We start from the raw sequence: 13,698 nt of genomic DNA, 5'->3' as shown, positions 1-13,698 counted from the left end.
AACTCAACAATGATGGAGTTATTGATCTTGTCTACTGTAGAAGTGAAAACCAAGTTGCTGATATTTTTACTAAACCCCTTAAATTGGCTGCCTTCTTGAAGCTGAGGATGTTACTTGGAGTTTCCACTCTAGAAGATTCAACTTGAGGGAGAATTCTGCGTATTTTAAACTGTATGATTGAACACATCAGTTTAAGGGAGAGTTTGTTGAGAAAAAGTTGTTTGCTAGCTTTTGTCCTAGTCTTTTGGGAACTTGTTGTGTTCAACAAGTTAGTTTATTATTTTCCTAGTCTATAGGTGTTAGTTTTGGCACGATATGTAGTGCCTATTTTCTTGCTTTTATTTTTTTATATATAAGCTTATATAAAGGAAGTTCCTTTTGGTTGAATAATATAGACGATCAATATTTAGTCAGTTCTCCTTTTACTTGTTTCAGCAGAAACATTATTATTTCTTTTCTTTATTTGTAACAGAAGCGACCTCCCCAAGTATTCAAACGACAACATATTTGAATATGATATGAGAATTAAAAACACAAAAAATAAAACTTATAAATAATAATAAAGTGGACTATTTTGGGCATCCACAATGATTGTTGGTAAAGACTTAAGAGAGGTGGAATATAATATTTTAATATATTTTATAACAATATTTTTTTATTCTTTTATGATATTTCATATTTTTTAAATAAAAATATATTATGTCTAATATTAAAAAAAAAATTATTTTTAATTTTTGTACCAATTATTATATCGGATAAATCATATTCAACTTGGTTAATCTCATATATGCTTACCCGAGATATCTTTAAAAAAAAAAAAAAAGAATTATGATTTTTAACTATAAAAATATGCATGATAATTTTTATATTGAAAATAGCTTTTCAGGAATTATTTTTAAAACCATGATGAATTTTGGAAATAAATTTGAGATGTTTTTTAAGCGTTTTTCAAATAATATTTTAATGAACAATTATTAATACAATGAATTGATAAAAAATAAAATTGACTTTACAAACAAAAATTTTGTTTCAAAAACCACCATATTAAACAAAATATTTTTATTTGGAAAATAGGTCTGTCTGGGTTGGGAATTGGGAAAGAGGAGAGGGAAGAGGGCAGGTGTGATAATGTGAGTTAGGAGACCTCCCTTTGAGTTTCAGGTGAATAACATCCGTGACCCGACCACCCAGCATCAGCAGTGAATAAGGCTCCACTCCTTCGCGTCGTACCAATCTCCACATCAATGCCCTTTCGCAAACGGCACCACGTAAAATAAATTAACCTTTATGGTGGTGGATGGCAACTTCTGCCACGCCATACTAAATGTTCACCTGTCTATCATGATTTCAATTTTCAATTGGGAGAATTGTGTTATGGACCTGACCCAAGAATTAAGCTTTATTATTATAAGTTATATAATTGATGGGAGGATATAAAATATAAATATCGATATACTCTTTAAAACTATTTTTTATCATAATATTTAACAAACTTTTTTATTTTAAATTTCTTTTTAATAATTATTCTAAAAATTTATTATTTTTAGAAAATTAATGTTTTAAAAAATATATTCTAAAAATATACCATTTTAAAAACTAAATTTGACATATTTTTAGTTATTTTTTATATACACAATTTAAAATATATATATTTTCTAAGATGTTTGATTTTTAAATAATAATAATAATAATAATTTATTTTATTTTTTTGGAAAATGGTGTATTTTTTTTCTAAATTACTAAATTATATTAAATTTTATTGAGGTTTACAAAAAAAATAAAATTTAAATTAATAATTTTCTACATTTTTTTTTCATAGTCAGTAAAGGTCATTTTCGAAAAGATAAAATTTTTTTATACTTCTTTCCAATTTTCACACTTTTTTAGATCTTGATATTAAATGATAAATTTATATGAACTAAAGTTTCATTTTTAAGTCCAATCGGATCTAAAACGAAGGTCATTTGGGTCCCTAAATGGCTTTTTCGACCATATGATTTAGAGCCTAGTCCAAGGAGAAGTCATTTGACTCAAATGATTGATCGGCCTTTTCAACCTTTCCATGAACCCAATATGTATGAAGACGACAAAAATAAGATAGGTGAAACAGTGGGCTTTTTTAACTTTTACGGCTATTTTAGAAAATAATTCCTAAAAAATGGTACTTTTCAAAATAATTCTTAACATATGGTACTTTAAACAATAATTCCAAATCTACAGCACTTTTTGCCACTTTGAAATGTGTTTCTTGAAGAGACACTTTTTATATTTTTTATATCAACTATAAATATTAAAAAAAAAATTGAATTTACACTAAAGGTGTCTCTTGAAAAGACACCTTCCATAATTTTATGAAATTGAATTTATATTAAAGGTGTCTCTTCAAAAGACATTTTTCTATTTTTTTTTATTAGTCATACACGTTAAAAAAAATTGAATTTATACTAAAGAAATATAATTTCCATAATACCATAAAATCAAATTAATACTAAAGGTGTTTCTAGAAGAAACATCATTGATAATTTTCATATCAATCACACAGTGAAAAAAATTGAATTTACATTGAAAGAGTTTATACAATTCCACAAAATTAAATTTATACTAAATGTGTCTTTTGAAGAAACACTTTCCACAATTTTTATATTAGTCATCTATAAAAAAAATTAAATTTATACTAAAAATATCTCTTAAAGGAAAACCTTTTAATATAAATTTAATTTTATGAAATTGTGGAATGTGTCTTTTGAAAATACACTTTTAGTATAAATTCAATTATTTTAATGGATCATTGATACAATTTAATTTTGTGAAATTATAGAAAATGTGTCTTAAGAAGACATCTTTAGTATAAATTCAATTTTTTTATTATGAAACTGATACGAAAACTGTGAAAAATGTCTATTTAAAAGACACTTTTAATATAAATTTAATTTTATAGAATTATAAAAGGTGTCTCTTGAAGAGACACTTTTAATGTAAATTCAAATTTTTTTAACGTGTATTATTGATATAAAAATTGTGAAAGGTGTCTATTGAAAATACACCTTCAATGTAAATTCAATTTTATGAAATTATGGAAGGTGTGTCTTGAAGAGACACCTTTAGTGTAAATTCAATTTTTTTTTTTTAACATTTACGATTGATATGAAAAATATAGAAGGTGTCTCTTCAAGAAACACCTTTTAAAGTAACAAAAAGTGCCGTAGATTTGGAATTATTTTTCAAAGGGTCATATTTTAAGAATTATTTTGCAAAGTACCATGTTTTAAGAATTATTTTTTAAAATGACCGTAAAAGTTAAAGAAGCCCGTGAAACAGTTGCCTTGAAGAATATTAAAAAAGCCATAATAACGTGGCCCAAGGCTTGAGTAGACAGGAGTGGGATAGCATTAATTTTGGGTACCTCGGATAATCTTAAAGCCTCAATCAAAGTGGACCACCTAAATAATTATTTTAAAATTTTATTATTTTTAGAAAACTAATGTTTTAAAAAATATATTCTAAAAATATATCATTTAAAAAAAAAATTGACATATTTTTATTTATTTTTTATATATACAATTTTAAAAATATATATTTTCCAAAATCTTTGATTTTTAAATAATAATAATAATAATTTATTTTTATTTTTTTGAAAAATTGTGCATTTTTTTATAAATCACTAAATTATATTGAATTTTATTGAGGTTTACAAAAGAAATAAAATTTAAATTAATGATTTTCTACTCTCTTTTTTTCATAGTCAGCAAAGATTATTTTCGCAAAAATAAAAAATTCTTATACTTCTTCTCAATTTTCACATTTTTTTAGATCTTGATATTAAATGATAAATTTATATGAACTAAAGTTTCATTTTTAAGTCCAATTGGATCTAAAACGAAGGTCATTTGGGTCCCTAAATGGCTTTTTCGACCATATGATTTAGAGCCTAGTCCAAGGAGAAGTCATTTGACTCAAATGATTGATCGGCCTTTTCAACCTTTCCATGAACCCAATATGTATGAAGACGACAAAAATAAGATAGGTGAAACAGTTGCCTTGAAGAATATCAAAAAAGCCATAATAACGTGGCCCAAGGCTTGAGTAGACAGGAGTGGGATAGCATTAATTTTGGGTACCTCGGATAAGCTTAAAGCCTCAATCAAAGTGGACCACCTAAATAATTATTTTAAAATTTTATTATTTTTAGAAAACTAATGTTTTAAAAAATATATTCTAAAAATATATCATTTAAAAAAAAAATTTGACATATTTTTATTTATTTTTTATATATACAATTTTAAAAATATATATTTTCCAAGATCTTTGATTTTTAAATAATAATAATAATAATTTATTTTTATTTTTTTGAAAAATTGTGCATTTTTTTACAAATCACTGAATTATATTGAATTTTATTGAGGTTTACAAAAGAAATAAAATTTAAATTAATGATTTTCTACTCTTTTTTTTCATAGTCAGCAAAGATTATTTTCGTAAAAATAAAAAATTCTTATACTTCTTCTCAATTTTCACATTTTTTTAGATCTTGATATTAAATGATAAATTTATATGAACTAAAGTTTCATTTTTAAGTCCAATTGGATCTAAAACGAAGGTCATTTGGGTCCCTAAATGGCTTTTTCGACCATATGATTTAGAGCCTAGTCCAAGGAGAAGTCATTTGACTCAGATGATTGATCGGCCTTTTCAACCTTTCCATGAACCCAATGTGTATGAAGACGACAAAAATAAGATAGGTGAAACAGTTGCCTTGAAGAATATCAAAAAAGCCATAATAACGTGGCCCAAGGCTTGAGTAGACAGGAGTGGGATAGCATTAATTTTGGGTACCTCGGATAAGCTTAAAGCCTCAATCAAAGTGGACCACCCAATGTACCCCAATTATGGAAGAAAAATCAGCTAGACAAAGCACATTTAACCGGCAAAACATAATCTTAACATGACTCTCATCTTATTAATGCTTAATGCTTAATGTTTAATGAAAATAAAATATTAAATAAATAAATAACTTAATATTTGTATATGTATATAAAATTAAGTTAAATCAATTTTTATTTAGATTTAAGTAAAAAAAAAAAAAACAGTGCTTTCTAGTAGGCTCTGTAGTAAAACACAATATTTGGAGGTTCATACGTTGATTGGTTCTCTGTTGTCATTCCTCAGTCGAAATGCAGCCTTTTCTGTTCTCCATTTTTCTCTACATGAAAATGCGCATCTAGAGATTTAAGAAATTACTAGTAAGATGTGAAACTCTTTTGGAGACATCAAAAGGTATGCTAAGGTTTTTATTGGTTCTTGAAAGTATTAAAGGAATTAAGAAAAAAATATTAAAGGAAATGATCTTTTTCATCTTTTACTATCAAAAATAGAAAAAAGATTAAATAAAACTAAAATTAGTTAAAAATTTTATATATTTTCAAAATATTTATTTTTTATGTGGGAAAATTAAAATAAATGAAATGAATTTAAAATAATATATAAAAATAATTTATCAATTTTAAATCTATTTTTTACTTTCCTTATTATTTTCTTCTTTATTTTCTTTTCCTTAAATTTTCCGAAAATCAAAAGAGAATCCGCTCTAGAAATGTAGAAGATGGATTGCAGAAATATGCATAAGATTTTGGTAGTTAAAAAAGTTCAATTAATTTAGGTTCTTGTAAGTTTGATTTTCTTTGTTGGAATATCCAAAATCTGATAGATGAATTAGAGTTAAAATCACAAGTAGCCAAACATAATTCATCTAACTAATGTCATTTAAATTAGTTATGCCAGTTGTCAATACTTAACAGCTTTATTGATCCATTTCAAGTGTATAAATAGACCTCACTTGTACATTTTTATTTCATCTGAATGTAAGGAGAATTTCTACTTCACTACACGTTCAAGTGCTCCTCTGTTTTCTCCTCTGTTTTTCTTTGCAATTCTGCATATCTTCACATGGTATCAGAGCTTGATATTTTCCACTGCTCTTGATCTTTCTTGATTCTTCTTCATCTAGCCTGGTCGATTGTTACTTCACAATGACTGAGAAAGAAAATGCTTCTATGGCTAACTCTCATTCATCAAATGGACCTATACAGAATCTTTCGGATGATTCATCCAGCTGCTATTACTTACATCCATCTGATAATCCTGGTGCACTTCTGGTTTTCGAGATATTCACTGGTGAGAATTATATTGCATGGAGTCGATCTATGTCAATTGCTCTAACAGTGAAAAATAAAATTGCATTTGTTGATGGTTCTCTGGTTCAACCGATCACTAATGATCCTCATCTTCGTGTTGCTTGGCTAAGAGCCAATAATCTTGTCCTATCTTGGCTAATGAATTCAATTGCCAAAGAAATCTGTGGTAGTCTTCTCTATTTCACAAATGCTTTTGATATCTGGGAGGAGCTGAAAATCAGATATCTTAGAAGTGATGGACCAAGGGTTTTCTCCCTGGAAAAATCCTTAAGTTCCATTTCTCAAAATTCGAAATCTATCACTGCATATTTCAGTGAATTCAAGGCTTTATGGGATGAATACATTAGCTACCGTCCTATTCCCGGTTGCAGATGTGGGAACCTTAATCGTTGTTCATGTAATATTTTGAAGGACTTGACTGATAGACAGCAATCAGACTATGTAATGAAATTTCTTGTGGGGCTTCACAATTCTTATTCAGCAATTAGAAGTCAATTGCTACTGCAATCTCCTTTACCATCTATGAGCAGAGTTTTCTCCCTACTTTTACAATAACAGAGTCAAAGATCATTAACTAATGCAATTGGCATTTCCATTGATTCACAAGCAATGGTTGCTGAACAATCATCAAGAACCGTTTCAACAAGTAATACTCAATTCACAAAGCAGAAAGGAAAGTCTGATGCAATCTGCTCTCATTGTGGTTATTCAGGTCACTTAGTTGATAAATGTTTTCAGCTAATTGGATATCCTCCTGGATGGAAAGGACCAAGAGGAAAAAGATTCAACTCTACACCAATTGCAACAAAAAATTTTCAAAGATTGCCCACTGCAAATAATATATACTAATGTTTTGGAGCAAAATTCAAGTAATTCCAACATGATTTTTTCTCAAGAACAAATCCAAAATCTGCTTACTCTAGCAAATAGCCTTTCCAACTCAAACACAAATTCTAATGCAACTTCCAATGTTGCATCCACCTCAGGTAATTCCTTTTTCTGCAATACAATTTCTTCATCAAAGAACCAGTTTACTTGGATTCTTGATACAGGAGCAACAGATCATATGATCTGTTCTCCCCTTCTATTTGACTCGATTGTTTTACCTAAAACATCTTCCAAAGTTCATTTACCAAATGGACAAACAGTTCCAATTATCTTCACTGGATCTGTAAAATTCTCACCTGATATTACTTTACACAATGCTCTTTATGTTCCATCTTTCAATATCAATCTTGTTTCTGCATCAAGATTAACTAAAGATAATTCAATTGGATTATTTTTTCTTCAATCCAAATGTAACTTACAGGACCTCAGTAAATGGAGGATGATTGGGCTTGCTGAAGTTCAGTCTGGTCTATGCCATCTTCAACAATTATCTGCTCAAACAAATAAAGAAATGCTTTCTAGTTCAATTGGTTTACCTTCTAGTTCTTTAGTTGAGTCTTGTACTGTTAATTCTGATCTATGGCATTTTCGTTTAGGCCATATTCCAAATGCAAAAATACAACTCATAAATAGTTCTGATTCTTCTGTAAAGGCTATTCATAACAAAGTTTGTGAGATCTGTCCATTAGCTAAGCAGAAAAAGCTACCATTTCCTATATCAAATAGTCAATTAAATAAAGCCTTTCAATTGGTTCACATTGACATTTGGGGGCCTTTTTCCATTCCTTCATATTCTGGTTACAGATTCTTTCTAACTATTGTTGATGATTTCACAAGATTCACTTGGTTATTCTTAATGAAAACCAAAACAGAAACTCAAGCTATACTTACCAACTTTCTAGCTTATGTTCACACTCATTTCAACACTAATATTCAAATTCTTAGATCAGATAATGGTCAAGAATTTAATATGCCTACTTTCTATCAAGAACATGGCATTATTCATCAATTATCATGTGTTGAAACACCTGAACAAAATGTAAGGGTTGAAAGAAAACATCAACACCTATTGAATGTAGCTAGATCTCTCATGTTTCAGTCAAAATTACCCTTATCCTATTGGACAGATTGTGTATTAACAGCCACACATCTGATAAATCGTACTTCATCATCCATTCTAAATAATCAAACACCATATCAATTATTGTTTCAAAAGCCACCTAACTACAATTACTTCAAAGTCTTCGGTTGTTTATGCTTTTCTAGTACAATCACAAACAATCAAGGCAAATTCCAACCAAAAGCAACAAAATGTATTTTTCTTGGTTATCCACCAAATATTAAAGGATACAAAGTTCTTGACTTAACAACTCTCAAAACTTTTGTTTCTCGGAATGTACTTTTTCATGAATCTACATTTCCCTCTATTCCAGACACAATTCACAAACCTTTTGTTTTTCCAGATTTTCCCCAAATATATGAATCCAAATCCTGCAAACCAAACAACTCAGTTTCTATAAATTCTGGTTCTACAAATTCTATTGATCCAACCTCTGTTATTGAACCTTCAATTCCTGAAAATACAATTCATGCAAACAATGATGCTAATAGTCTTAGAAGGTCTGAAAGAACTAAGCATTTACCTAAATACTTGCAGAATTACTATTGTGGTAATATGACTAAGATTGATTCAGCAACTCAAGCACTTTCAAGCTACTCCTCATCTGGTAAGCCCTACTGCATATTCTCTTTTTTATTTGATTCCAGATTATCCTCCAAACACAAAGCTTTCATTTCTGTTATTTCATCCACTTTTGAACCAAAAACTTACAAACAAGCTGTCTCAATTCCTCATTGGCAAACTGCCATGACTGATGAAATAAAAGCTCTTGAGCATAATAAAACTTGGGATCTTGCAATTTTACCTCCAAACAAAATTGCTATAGGTTGTAAGTGGGTATATCGAGTGAAATTTAAGGCGGATGGAAGTGTAGAAAGGTACAAAGCCAGGCTTGTAGCCAAGGGCTACACTCAACAAGAGGGGCTTGATTTTTTTGACAAATACTCTCTTGTTGCAAAGATGACAACAGTTAGAGTGTTTCTTGCTATTGCAGCAGCTAAACAATGGTATTTACATCAACTTGATGTGAATAATGCCTTCTTACATGGAGACTTAAATGAGGAGGTCTACATGCAATTGCCACTAGGTTTTTCAACACCAAATGACCCTCAAGTTTGTAAACTCAAAAAGAGTTTATATGGTTTGAGACAAGCTTCGAGGCAATGGTACTCAAAGTTGTCTTCATCTTTACTCAAGTTTGGTTTCAGTCAAGCAAAGACAGATTCAAGCCTTTTTATCAGACAAACATCAACTAGTTTCATTACTCTATTAATCTATGTTGATGATGTTATAATAGCTTCAAATGATCTCAAGGAAATAGATGTTGTGAAAAAGTTTCTCCATGAATCTTTTACTATAAAAGATTTAGGTGAACTAAATATTTTTTAGGCATTAAAGTAGCCAGATCACCAAAAGGTATTGTGTTGTCTCAACGAAAGTATGCTCTGGATGTATTGAAAGATAGTGGTTTCTCTTGCTCTAAACCAGTTGGTTTTCCTATGGAATCAAGTTTAAAACTTACTGCCAATGATTCAAGTCCTTTATTGTCTGATCCTGCATCATACAGAAGACTCATTGGCAGACTCCTTTAATTAACAATCACTAGACCTGACTTGGCATATGCAGTACAAGCTCTCAGCCAGTTTATGTCTAATCCTCATTCAACACATTTACAAGCTGCAGAAAGAGTTCTTCGATACATTAAGGCAACACCAGGTTAAGGTTTATTCCTAAAGGCTTCATCTGATCTACATTTAAAGGCATTGACACTAGGCGAAGTGTTACTGGTTTCACAGTTTTCATAGGAGACTCTCTTATATCTTGGAAATCAAATAAGCAACCTACTATAAGTAGGTCCTCGGCAGAAGCTAGATACAGAGCTTTAGCTACTACAACTTGTGAGCTTCAATGGTTGGTTTATTTGTTGGCTGATTTGAATGTTAAGCATCCTTAACCAGCACTGCTATATATTGACAGCAAACCTGCTTCAGAAATAGACCCAGTACACCACGAAAGAACAAAACATATACAGCTCGATTGCCATCTAGTTAGAGAGAAATTGCAAGAGGGTTTGATCAAAATAATCCACATTCCTTCCAAGCATCAATTGGCAGATATATTGACCAAACCTCTCAGATGTCTCAATTTTCATCATCTTATTAGCAAAATGGGAATGATAAACATTCATTCTCATCTTGAGGGAGGGGGGGAGAGAAGGGGGGGGGGGGGGGGGGGGGGGGTTGGAATATCCAAAATCTGATAGATGAATTAGAGTTAAAATCACAAGTAGCCAAACAGAATTCATCTAACTAATGTCAGTTAAATTAGTTATGCCAGTTGTCAATACTTAACAACTTTATTGATCCATTTCAAGTGTATAAATAGACCTCACTTGTACATTTTTATTTCATCTGAATGTAAGGAGAATTTCTACTTCAATACACATTCAAGTGCTCCTCTATTTTCTCCTCTATTTTCATTTGCAATTCTGCATATCTTCACATTCTTGATAAAAGTCATTGGCCATTGAGTTTTCATGAATTGCAAGCTGGTGCCGAAAATCAAGTAAGAACATACCAATAATAGGCTAAAAAATTCCTTGCACATGCTGCATGCTGGATTAATATTTGACTTATGGTCTATAGAACCGCAACGTTGAGATGGTTAAATACAATTTATCTAATCTCAGTAGTTATTATTGTATAGATCTGGTTGTATTTGAAGTCAAACAGAAGAATTTTGCCCTGAACCTCTCATATTTAGGAAGTCAGTTTCTTCTCCTTCTTCATTATTGCCAATTGAGTTCTGTTCACCTAGTGAAAAACATGAAGGGTGAGCCTTTTGATCTGGAACTCCATTGATGCTTTTTGTTTATTGTGTAGCTTAAGCTGTTCTAACTGGATCCAAAAAGAAGCATATGAAATTATAGCTATAACAAATTTGGATATGTTCCTTGCATGATGGTGCAGCAGAGGATAATTGTCAAAGTGCAAATGAGAATAGGCAATAAAAAAAAATAAGAGACAATTATATGCAAATATATAATAAACAAAATAAACACAATTGCATATAATTTAAAAGAGTTAGGGAAGAGAGAGTGCAAACACGAAAGTTTATAGTGGTTTGACACTTCCTTGCCTACGTCCACTCTCCTTAACCTCCTAACCGAGTGAGAATTCCACTATCTTGAAGCTTCAACCAAGCTTCCAATCTCTTTACAATTGGATTATGGTTTCAATTCACCCTCTTGGACTTTTGGCTCCAAGCACCCTTTACACTTCTCAAGAGTTATCCCACTCTTGAACAATCTTTCAAGTGATACCCCTCACTTGAGAAAATTCCTCTCAAAGATTTACAAATAAAATGATCTCTCAAAAATCCTAGCACAAGAACTTTAAGCTCAAATGATACAAGAGAAACTAGGATTGAATGGTGCACTAAAGATATGCAAGTTTTGGAATGATGGTGCACTCAAAAATACTCTTCCAAGGCTCAAATATAATCAAGAAAGATTTGGGAAGGTTTTAGCTTATGAAACAATGAAGTTTGGAGCCTTTTTATAGAAGAAAAAAGTCATACTAGCCGTTGGGGGTTCGACCGGTCGAGCTAGGGGTCGACCGGTTGACTAGATGTTAGGGAAAGTGACCGTTGGGCCTCAATCGGTCCTCGACCGGACCTCAACCAGTTGAGGTTCAACCTTGACCAGGAAGAGAAGGCCACTGGGAGAGAGAGAAAGTTTTTGGCCTCCCTCAACTGGTCCTCGACCAGACGAGCACAACCGGTCGACCGGTTGAGCCATTTTTTTGACTCAACACTCAATCTTTTTCAACTTAAAACCTTTTAACATAAGTTTGAAAATCATTTAACACAAGATTTTAGTTGAAAACATGAAATCATCCAATTCTTAAGATATTTAAAACAATATTACTCTTGGATGATTTTGGTGCATAAATAAATAATGAAATGCATGAAAGTCCTAGTACACCAACAACCTTACAAAGAGATCCTAAGAAGCTTTGGTCTTCAAAAACTCTTCTCTTTGAGGTGGTCTTCTTCTTCATGATTTCTCCTTGGCTTGATTTGTCTTTGGATTGCCACTTTGGAAGTTGTCTTGCCTAATCACACTTGAAATATGATCATTAGTTCTAAACCTTGTTTTGTTATCATCAAAATCAAGATTAACCAAACCTTGGTTTCACATATATATATATATATATATAGATTTATGTGGAAAACCCTAGACAAAAAACACTATAGGAAGAGGAGAAGATGCTCTACTATGTTAAAAATTGGTACAAGTGGGGAGAGTTTAGAGCGACTATGATAGAAGTATAATTATCATAACCTTAAGATTATACGTCATCACATATATACATTTTTTCGCAAGGGCAAGCCCCTGCATAGGCCCAACCCCTTTGCGACCACCACAAACCCCCTAAAAAGTCTCATAATTTTAGTTTCATCATATATATAGCACCGCGAGTTTTTCAGGTCAGACGAAAAAGAATCTAAGTCACAAAACTCTAACCATTTGTTTGTCTCATATTTCTACATTATTGTTTGCAATTATTTGTTAATATTTTCAAATTTAATGTTGATGTTCTTCATACATATCAAGACTGATTCCATTTCATCATCCCTAATTGTGAATCACCTTAAAGTTCTAAGACTATTCTCTACTTTTCCTTTCTTTGTCAAAAATAAGAATCTTTTAACTACTAAAATTAAATAGTAAATTTGCGTCATGTAGAGCCTGTTTGGTCGTGTGGTTTAAAAACAATTGTCAATTTTTAAAACAAAAAATTGTTTTAAAAAATTTAACACTACTTGGTTGTTGTTCTCTAGAAACAATTTTTAAAAACAAAGTGAAATAGAGAAAAAATTTTAGAAAACAAGTAGGAGTTGTTTTCATCGGTTTTTAAAAACAAAAGAAAAACATAAGTCCGTTTTTTCTAGAAGCACCTCACCTTAAGTGTCTTTAACAACTCCATCAACCCACTTATTAGTATTTCTAAAAGTATATATTAAACTAATTAAAATCATAAAGAAGAGTAGCCTTGTCAACATACAACTAATAAAAGAGAAGATTAATATGATGCTTGTTTTTTTAGTTTAATACCGAATACAATTTGCTTTCAAAATGCTTTAAATGTTTGTTTTTAATTTTTCTTTTACTTATTACTTTTTTTTTTTTAATGACTGAAGAAAAAATGTAAAACTTGGTTATCTTTGGGCTTTGAAAGTATCAAAGAAATTAAGAAAAAAAATTAAAGTAAAATGATTTTCTCATATTTTGTTTTATTATGAAAAATAGGAAAGAAGATCGAATATAATTCAAATTAGTTAAAAATTTATATATTTTCAAATTATTTATTCTTTATATAGAAAAATTAAAATAAATTAAATAAGTTTTGAGTAATATATAAAAATAATTTATTAACTTTAAATTTATTTTTTATTTTATTTTATTTTTCTTTCTCTTGCATTTTTCTCTTAAAT

The sequence above is a fragment of the Vitis riparia genome, chromosome 19 (genome assembly GCF_004353265.1).
Source record: "Vitis riparia cultivar Riparia Gloire de Montpellier isolate 1030 chromosome 19, EGFV_Vit.rip_1.0, whole genome shotgun sequence".
NCBI classification, from domain to species: domain Eukaryota; kingdom Viridiplantae; phylum Streptophyta; class Magnoliopsida; order Vitales; family Vitaceae; genus Vitis; species Vitis riparia.
Note: the sequence above shows the minus strand (reverse complement) of the source record.